This window comes from Mus pahari, chromosome 22 (genome assembly GCF_900095145.1).
Source record: "Mus pahari chromosome 22, PAHARI_EIJ_v1.1, whole genome shotgun sequence".
NCBI lineage: Eukaryota > Metazoa > Chordata > Mammalia > Rodentia > Muridae > Mus > Mus pahari.
The window spans coordinates 33,499,906-33,509,498 of record NC_034611.1 but is presented as its reverse complement, the minus strand read 5'-3'; the positions used below and the strand labels follow the sequence as shown (position 1 = coordinate 33,509,498).

Sequence of the window (9,593 nt, the reverse complement as noted above, 5' to 3'; positions counted from 1 at the left end):
AAGAAAAACAGATTATATTATTTTGTTATGGGCATACTAGGAATATATGCTCAGGGTTACCGGTTAGGAATAGAGAGCTTAGATTTTTATTATCATCAACCCAGTATCCCTATGCCTAAAAGTCTACAAATCATTTCAGCTTAAGTAAGCTTCATATAATAGCATGCTCTTAGGCAGGTAGCATTTTGCAGTTTCAAGATGTCTAGATAGGAAGTAGATAAAATCCAAGTCAGTCCAGGTGCATCACCCTGATTTCTTTTCAAGATTATTTATGTGTTACTCTTAAAGACTTAGTTTTGACTGAACTCAGAGTTAGAACCCTCAGTGAGGACACCCAATGTCTCATGGCCATCTGGTCCTGACATTGTTCTTTGGCTTGCCTCATTCCCATGGCCAAACAGTTAGCATACTGTGCAGCCTCCTCCTGATTTTTCTTACTATGTTGTTTCTTCAGAGCAATATGTCTGCATTTGTGTTTCGAGGCATGCAGAGTAACAAGATGCTGAATCTTGGGTGCTTTGGATTTGGGTTTCTTATCTTCTTTGTTTAAGGGCTTTCTGACAACATAATGGCCAAGATCATCTTCTTTAGAGAGAATTAAAAGCTTTCAGATTCTGCTAATTCTTTTAGTTCTGAACAGGCAAGGTACAGGAATATAACTTTCAGTCCAGGAATATCCTTTTTTTTTCCACAATAACAAAGTTTAGAACACTCAGATTGGCACCCACAATGCATCCATAAACAGACGTGCACTTTCTCTCTCCAGTTCTCCTTGGTATATAACGAGAATGCCCCTTACTCACCAGCAGGCACACTCTGCCATGGGTCAAAACAACTTGCTTCATGGGAAAACCTTGTTTGTTATTCCCACCACTGACCTGGACCACATAACCTTTCCGCTCTTCTCCCAGAGCATCAGTAGCGACTTCTGTGGCCATGGATTTCTCAGAGAATGTATGGTGATGTATGGTGCTTAATTCAGTGAGTTTATGACAGCCAGTGGCAAAGAAGGAGATATTAAACTTGACAGTGAAACACCCTGATTGAAGCAGTATATTATTAACTTTTAATGGTCAATCATATTACAGAGAAACTAGCTTAGGCCTGAGAACTTTCTCAGGTTAAGGAACCATTGTAAATGTTATTCAATGTAATATTTTTACTTATAATCTTATGAAAATTTGTTTCATAAAAGAATTCTTTTGTTCCTAAGAGAAATAATAACAATCTGGTGTAAACCAATCTTTTCAAGAAGGACAAATTCTAATACCTTATTATAGTTACATTCTTTTATATTGGTCTTGTACCGCTGATACATGTAATTATATTATCATAATCATTCTGGCTTTTGTTGCTGAGTTCTTATTAGGGGCTTAATAGGTATAACATTTTATCTTGTACTCTATAATTCCAAGAAATTCTAAATACGCGGTAAAAGGAATTCTGTGCTCTGATCTGCTGTCATTCCCCCTCTTCATCCCCTGTCCCACATAGTTTCCACCCTCCAGCTATCTCCAATTACTATTGTGTTTGCCCTTCTGAGTGGGATTCACGCATCTTCCCTTGGACCTTCCTTCTCACTTAGTTTCATTGGGTCTGTGAATTGTAGCATGGTTATCCTGTATGTTATCGCTAATGTCCACTTATAAGTAAGGACATACCATGTGTGTCTTTTAGAGTTTCCGTTACTTCATCAGGATGATATTTTACAGTTCTATCATGATCTGTTTGCTTTTAATAGCGGAGTAGTATTCCATTGTGTACATGCACCAGATTTTCTTTATCCACTCTTCAGCTGAGGGACATACAGGTTGTTTTTAGTTTCTGGCTTTATGAATAAAGCTGCATGAATAAAGCTGCTATGACCATAGTTGAAAAAGTGTCCTTGTGGTATGAGGAGCATCTTTTGGGTATATGCCCAGAATTGGTATAGATGGGTCTTGGGGTAGAACTATTCCCAATATTCTGAAAGACTGCCAGATTGATTATCTACTTAGTTCTACCAGTTTGTACTCACACCAGGAATGGAGGAGAATTTCCCGTGATCCACATTCTTATCAGAATGTGCTATCACATGAAATTTTGATCTTAGACATTCTCATAGGTATAAAATGGAATCTCAGAGTCATTTTGATTTGCATTTCCCTGATGACTAAGGAAGGTGAACATTTCTTTAAATGATTCTCAGCCATTTGAGATTCTTTGTTGAGACTTCTCTGTTTAGCTCTGTACCCCATTTTTAAATTAAGTTATTTGGTTTGTTGTTATCTAACTACTTGTGTTCTTTATATACTTTTGATATTAGTTCTCTGTCAGATGTAGGGTTGGTTAAGATTTTTTCCAATTCTGTAGGTTGCCATTTTGTCCTATTGATGGTGTCCTTACCCTTGCAAAAGCATTTGCGTTTCATGAGGTCCCATTTATTAATTGTCGAACTTAGTGCCTGAACTATTGATGTTCTTTTCAGGAATTTGTATCATCTATAACTAGGTGGGACTTCCATTGAAGAGAAGTGAGTGTCAACCCTCCCACAAAACCTTCAACCCAAAATCTGTCCTGCCTAGAATATGTGTAGGGAAAAGGAGAGGACATAGATTGAGGGAACAATCACTGACTGGCTCCATTTGAAACACATCCCATCCCCCATACTGTTCAGTAACTCCTAGGAATAGTACCATAATGGGCTGGGTGTTCCCACATCAATTAACAATCAAGACAATCCCCCACAAACATCCCCACAGACTAGTTTGATTAAGATAATTATTCCTCATTAAGACTGTCTCAACAGTTAATTCTAGGTTATAGCATCTTAACCGTTAAAACTAGCCAGCACAGACTCCTTCCCTTTTATCCTGTCTCTCGATTACATAGGCAATAGAGAAATTCCTCCACTAACTAATATATTAAGGGGCCAGCCAAAAAAAAAAGTTAAAAAGGACAAATGTCTAAAAGCAAGTAGTTGCACATTTACTTCTCTCTTCTCTTGACTACAGACGTGATGTGACTAGCTGCTTAAGTTCGAGCCTTGACTTCCCCTCAATGATGGACAATAAATTGAATAAACACTCTTCATCCAAAAAAAAAAAAAAAAAGAAAGGAAAGAAAGAAAAAAGAAACACATCTCATGTAAGATAGCTGATCCCTGATACTCTTAATGACACTCTGTTATGCTTGCAGAAATCATCCTAGTGTAACTGTCTCTTGAGAAGCTTCATCCAGCCATGTATGGAAACAGATGCAGACTATCACAGGCAAACATCAAGTGCTACTCTGGGTACATTTTGTAGAGCAGGGAATAGAAGTGAGTCAGCTGGAGTGGTCAAAAGCACCAAAAGAAGATATTTACAGTCAACTAACCTGAGGCTGTGGGAGCTCACAGAGACCGAATCATCAATCAAAGAGCGTGCAAGGGCTGGACTTACCCCCTGACACACACATCAGTAGCAGATATGTAGCTTAGTCTTCATGTGGGTCTCCTAATCTAACTATTGGAGCAGAGGCTGAATCTGACTCAGTTACCTGACTTTGGACCCCTTCCCCTAACTCACCTACCTAGTTGGGCATCAGTGGGAGAGGACATGCTAAGGTTTACTACAACTGGATGTCTCAGGGTGGGGTTGTATCCAAGGACTGGCTTCCCCTTCACCTCAGAGAAGGAAAAAGGGTAACAGGGAGGAGGTGATGTAAGGATGGAAGTGGGAGAAGAGGCGGGATGGGGGACCACAATCAGAATATAAAGTAAATAAGTAAATGAATAAATTTAATAAATAGAAAAGAAAATGTTAAAACATAAAATTAAAAACAAACAAGCAAACAAACAAACAAACAGATATTGTCTTTCCTCTAGTGTGCACTATTGGCCTGTTTGTCAAAGTCAGGTGGCTGTGGGAATATTGGTTTTATTAATTTTGGTCTTATCTCTCTCACTTTGTCAATTTTTGCTAATCTTTTTAAAATACCAACTCTAGTTTCATTCATGCTTTGCAATTTTTCATTTCTCTTTGATTAATTTCTCTTTTCATGTACTGTTTCTGGATGTTTTTTCCTCTTGTTTTCCAAAAACCTCAGAAGGAGCATCGAGTTACTAATACCTGTCTCCCTCTAGCTTATAATGTAAACATTTCTACCTCTAGACTTATCTTTTGGGACTGCGAGACAGCCTTCTTGTGTCCCAGAAATGGTGCTATGTTGATTTTTTCATTTTCATTCTATTTTAAGAATATTTATATTTTATTTTTGGTGTGTCTCTGGACTCAATCCTCATTCAGTAGTGTGTTGTTTAGATTCTGTGTGCTCATGTGCTTTCTGGCATTTATATTGTTGTCATGTAAGTTTGTTTCTGCATGATCAAGTGGTATTCAGAATTTTAATTCAATTTTGCTGCATTTTTTTAAAAAATTATCTTTAATTGTTTTTTTATAGTCAGGTCGTTATCCCCCTCCAGGTCTTCATCCTATTCCTCTTCCTCCCCCTGTCTCCAAGAGTATGTTCCTACTCCCTATCCCCAGTCCACATTGTCAGGCCTCCCCATTCCCTGGGGACTCAAGTCTCTGAAGGGTTAGGAACATCTTCTCTCACTAAAGCCAGACCAGGCAGTCCTCTGCTGTATATATGGTGGGGTCTCATACAAGCTATTGTATGCTGCCTAGTTGGTGGGCCAGAGTCTGAGAGATCTCAGGCATCCAGGTTAATTGAGTCTGCTGGTCTTCCTATAGTGTTGCCCTCCTTCTCAACATCTTGCAGCCTTACCCTAATTCAGCCACAGGAGTTCCAGACTTCAGTCCATTGGTTTGGTGTAAGTATTTGCATCTATCTCAGTCAGCTGCTTCTTGGGCCTAGCCTTGCTTTGTGTCCTAATATATAGCTTATCTTGGAGAAAGTTCCATATGCTATAAAGAAGTTGAGTCTTCAGTGTTTGAGTGGAATGATCTGTAAATGTCTGTTAGATACATTTGATTTATGGTGTTTTTTAGCTTCAGAGTCCTTCTATTTAGTTTACTTCAGGATGACCTATCTATTAGTGAGTGTGGAGTATTTAAGTAACCTGACCTGTCAGGAATCTATGTGTTTAGAATTGAATGTGTGTTTTGTTCTGGTTTTTATGAAATTGTATGCTCATGTGGTTCTTCCATAAATGTTTTTAATTGAAACATTCTAAAGCCAGAGGATATTGAGATGTATTACCTCAATAAGTGGCAATGTAGATGCTTTGAGACATCGGAAAATGTCAGTTTCTCATTAATTACGAAATATTCTTTACCCATCATGGTTTATGAACAATTCTGTTTGTGTGTCATATTACAAAATTTAGATAACAAAAAATAAAATTAAAGTGATAAAGAAAAACATAAGTTGACAAAGAAAATTACACTTTCATTGACATATAATCACATATGTTCTTATAAATATAATTTTATATAAGTTTATGAGTTTATTACATGAGTTACCTTTGTATACCTGAGAGAATATTTAAAGGGGAAGAAACATTTATTTTGGCTCATAAGTTCAGCAATTTCAGCTTACCACAGTGAGGAAGTCCTAGTAAAGGTGAGTTACACATCTTACATTAGTCAAGAGCAGGGGCAGCAATATGGGAAGAGCTAGAGCAAGTTATAGCCCCAAGGACATGGCCAAGTGACCTATCACTTCCAACTAAGCTACCTCCAATCTTTTCCAGGCTCCTAATAATGCTGTGATCATAAATCCAATGAAGAATTGATTCACTGACTTGGTCAGAGCCTTTATGATCTGTTTCTTTCTCCAAAGCCCATCAGGTGATAAGCAAGCCCCATGTGCATGAATCTGTGAGGGGTGTTTCAGATTTAAAAGGTAATGAAAATGTAAAACGTTCATGAGAGAAGGGCTATCATCAAGCTGATATATCAAAACTGCTTCCAACAGCCTTTTGATTCTCATAAGTCTTTTCCTAGGAAATATCATCTAATATACCTAAGGAATAGTTTGCCTTTCTCATTGGTTGTGTGGATCACAACACCTGCCTCGGAGTGAGGGACAGTGATCTGGACAAGAAATAATGTTTACGTGTATTATTTTACCATAAAATATTTATGGAAAGCAGAGGCTATGGTTCCCATGTGTTGATATAACCTACACATCTGTTCTCTTATCTGTGGTGACCATAAATAAACAAACAGGTGTGGATGCCAAAAAAAAAAAAAAAAAAAAAAAAACTTCCTCATTTACACATAGCTATATCCTTGGGCAACTGCTAAGCTGAAGTGACAGTGAAATCAGAATGTTCTGCCTGCTACAGTAGTTCTCTTCCTTCTTGCTTCCATCCTCAGAGAACAGAATCCAGTTCCCTCCCTTTGTCCATGGGGAATGTGTTCCAGAGTACCCCTCTTCCACTAATGCACAGCACAGATGCATGCTGCTAGGGTATTTGCATATTACGGGCACATCTCCTTACGACTTTTAAATATCTATAGACTAATTATGCACCGAATGCTCAATTATGTATTGGATAGGAGATGTTGACAAAAGACAAAACAGACTGCCCATGTTCAGTGCAGGGGCAGTAGTTTAGTAAAAATTAGTATTCACCACAGCATACTCTAGATCCGAAAGCTTTGGAGGTTTAGGAATGTTATGCCAAAGCCTGGCTGAATTTGATTTCTAGTGCAATCATACTCTTAATCAAAGCGTTGATGCTAGATAAAGGTTTCAATCGTAGGCTTGGCTTTCAAACCCTGGAGCCAAACCCCGTGTTACAGGAAATTAAGCAGGATAAGGTTGAGGAAAGATTCTGATGAGAAAGGTATGCCTGGGTGACTGTGGTACATGGATGAAGTCCCTAGGAAATTGACAAAATGCAGAATTTGAATTAGATCTGAGGATGGCAAGTAAAAATATATTTTTAAAAGAGTGAAATAGGTAGACTGTTGCTAGGTGAGTATTAAGGCAAGGTCTGAAAAGAAAAGAAACTTAGTGTATTTTTCTCAAAAGCTTTACTGGCTCATTCTCACCAGTTGAAAAGCAGACAATTTCTCTGTCTCTGCTGGGTTTTCCCTTAATAAATCTCATGAGATACACTTCTTTTTAACCAGCCTGAATGAGTTTAAACCATAATATTGCTAAAGAATTTTTTAAGTGCTGCCTCAGTATTCTAAATCTATTCATTGTATAGATTGAAGAAACAAGTGATTATCGAATTGAAAGCTAAGATATTTTGCCTTTTCTTCAAAGAAAGTTCTATAGCCACATTGTTTGTTTAAAGACTACCCTAGGGTTGCTGAAAGGAAGCGTTTTTTTGTTTTTGTTTTTGTTTTTTTAATAAGTAGATAGTGATACATAATGTGTGGAGCAAGTCAACAATCATAAGAGGCTACAATTAGAGATAAGATGGAAAAAAGATCAAGGTCTGAATCAAGATCCAAGTTGTAATATAATGAGAAGGGAGCACAGTGGTCCTCCAGTGTTTAGTAAATTCTCAAGTAGAAAGGATAGGAAATGAGAAACAGAGGCCCTGTCCTCATTGAATGTGGGAGCCATCTGCCCCTCGGCAAGCTTTAGAGGGATGTTCTGACTAAGGGTGCTTTCAGTCCTCTTTGGCCTGTGAGAGAGTCAAACACAAGTTGTGATATTTCCTCTGATAGCCAGCAGAGGAAATGTATCCGACTTGGCAAAACTCCACTCAATCTTTTTTTTTTTTTTTTTTTTTTTTTTTTTTATTATTGGTGTATTCAAGAAATATGTCTCAGAAGTTTAAGAACTCAAGACAGGAAGAGCCATCCATTAAAATATCAAAAGCTTCCTAAATTACAACAGAGACTCCTGAGGCTTGGAGCTGATAGCTTCCTTCCTTGTGACATATAAACAGTAATTTAGGGGGCATGACCATGACTTGTGGCTTCTGAGCTGTAAGGAGCTTGTGCCCTGCTCCAAGGGAAAGGCTTCTGTTTTTCGATAATGTTTGCAAACCAGTGTCAATTAAAACCAATTCTACTATAGCTGTGATATGGTGAACCCCACAGGTGAGCAAGAATCCACAATTTCCCAGGAGCTTTAATAATCACCCTTGGCATTAAAAAATGTATAGCATATGGGTAAAGAATGATTTAGTTAAGAAGAACTGAGAAATAGTATTATAATAAAAATCAATATTATTGCAAGTAGACCTACCTTTATCTTAACATATTATGAATTCCTTATAATACTAACAAGTAGTTCATGTCACTAGCATTCCATTAATACCTCTTATACTAAAAGATGTAACAATGTAAAGGCTAATAATATGATCCTCAAAATTAATACTTTTTTTAATCCCAAATTGATTTTAACTTCAAGGAGATGTGAAAGCATATAAAAATTAAACACATCTACATAGCTCTAGTAACTTTAAAAATATACAAGTGATAATTTCTCAGGGGGAAAATGTGCTAGTAATAAGAAAACACAAAAGTCTGTGAAGTAGGGTGTGTAAAATTAAATTATTGGAGGAACATACTACCTATGCTTCATTGAATAGGACATATTTGCCCTGAAACAATTGAGTTATTCTTCCCTGTTTATAATATGTTAGCTATGTATCTGGAATGAGGAGAATCATTGAATATTTTAGGAGAATTTCTTTTGAAAATAGTTACTTTAGATCGTGGGGTTGAAATTACAAGAAATAATTTGACATTAACTTTACCTGACATAGGCTTCTTAGAAAAATGCCCAGCTACCAAAAATAATCTTCCTTTAGAAGAAAAAAAAAAAGCTAAATAAGATGAGGTTTTTCTGTAATGTTTAGTCAGCACCAAGTTAGGAAAGCTATAAATTGGCAATGAGATCATATCCCAATGGACATATGGAGTAATAGAATTGCAAAAATGTATAACCTGTACTATATCAAGGTGATCCACACACCTGAAAAATCTCATTGATGTAAATCAAATGTGCATGTGGAAAGCCAAACAAAAGAACCTGTATACTTCACAGTTGCTGAGCAAAATGTTTTATTTGCTACCTGTGCATATCTTAGTGCTAAATAGATATTGGAACTCATTATAACATATCTTTGTCTCCTGAGTCACCTTACCAGCTTCAATCTGGAATCATACTCAAACCAGAAAGTATTTCTAACACATTAAGAAGCACATTATTTAGTCATTTATAGCTTTTTTACCTTAAAAGTTTTCTTAATGATATGCTAAAAGTAGTTTTCTAAAAATAAATACGTTAGAGCTGAAGAGATGGGCTTGTTGATACACATCATTAATCGCACAACTCGAGTCAGAGGCAGACAGAACATTGTGAATTCCAGGCCAGTCTACTTAGTAACACACTATCTCAAACATAAAATAAATAAAATACCCAGAAGGCTAGTCCCCTGAGTATTGGTCAGCTTTGAATGGTCAGAATCTGTGCATTCAATGTTCAAAAATGTTTTATGACTTCACTGCTGTGAAACTGTGTTGAAGACCAAGTAAGTAGGCCCTTACTCTCCCTTTGACATCATCTGTGTCTACCTAACATGTTTGTCTCCTTTTGAATCCCCATGCAAGTTTTAAACTTTATTGTTTAAATATGCTTTAGTTTTTACAAGTTTTAGTTTAATTGCATCCTTTTCCACTTTAAATGAAACA

General features: G+C 37.0%; 1 pseudogene; it reads right to left on the bottom strand.

Annotated features, from left to right (window-relative positions):
* Positions 1-265: 265 nt before the first annotated feature.
* LOC110338600 lies at positions 266-2,410 on the bottom strand (annotated as a pseudogene).
* Positions 2,411-9,593: the final 7,183 nt, after the last annotated feature.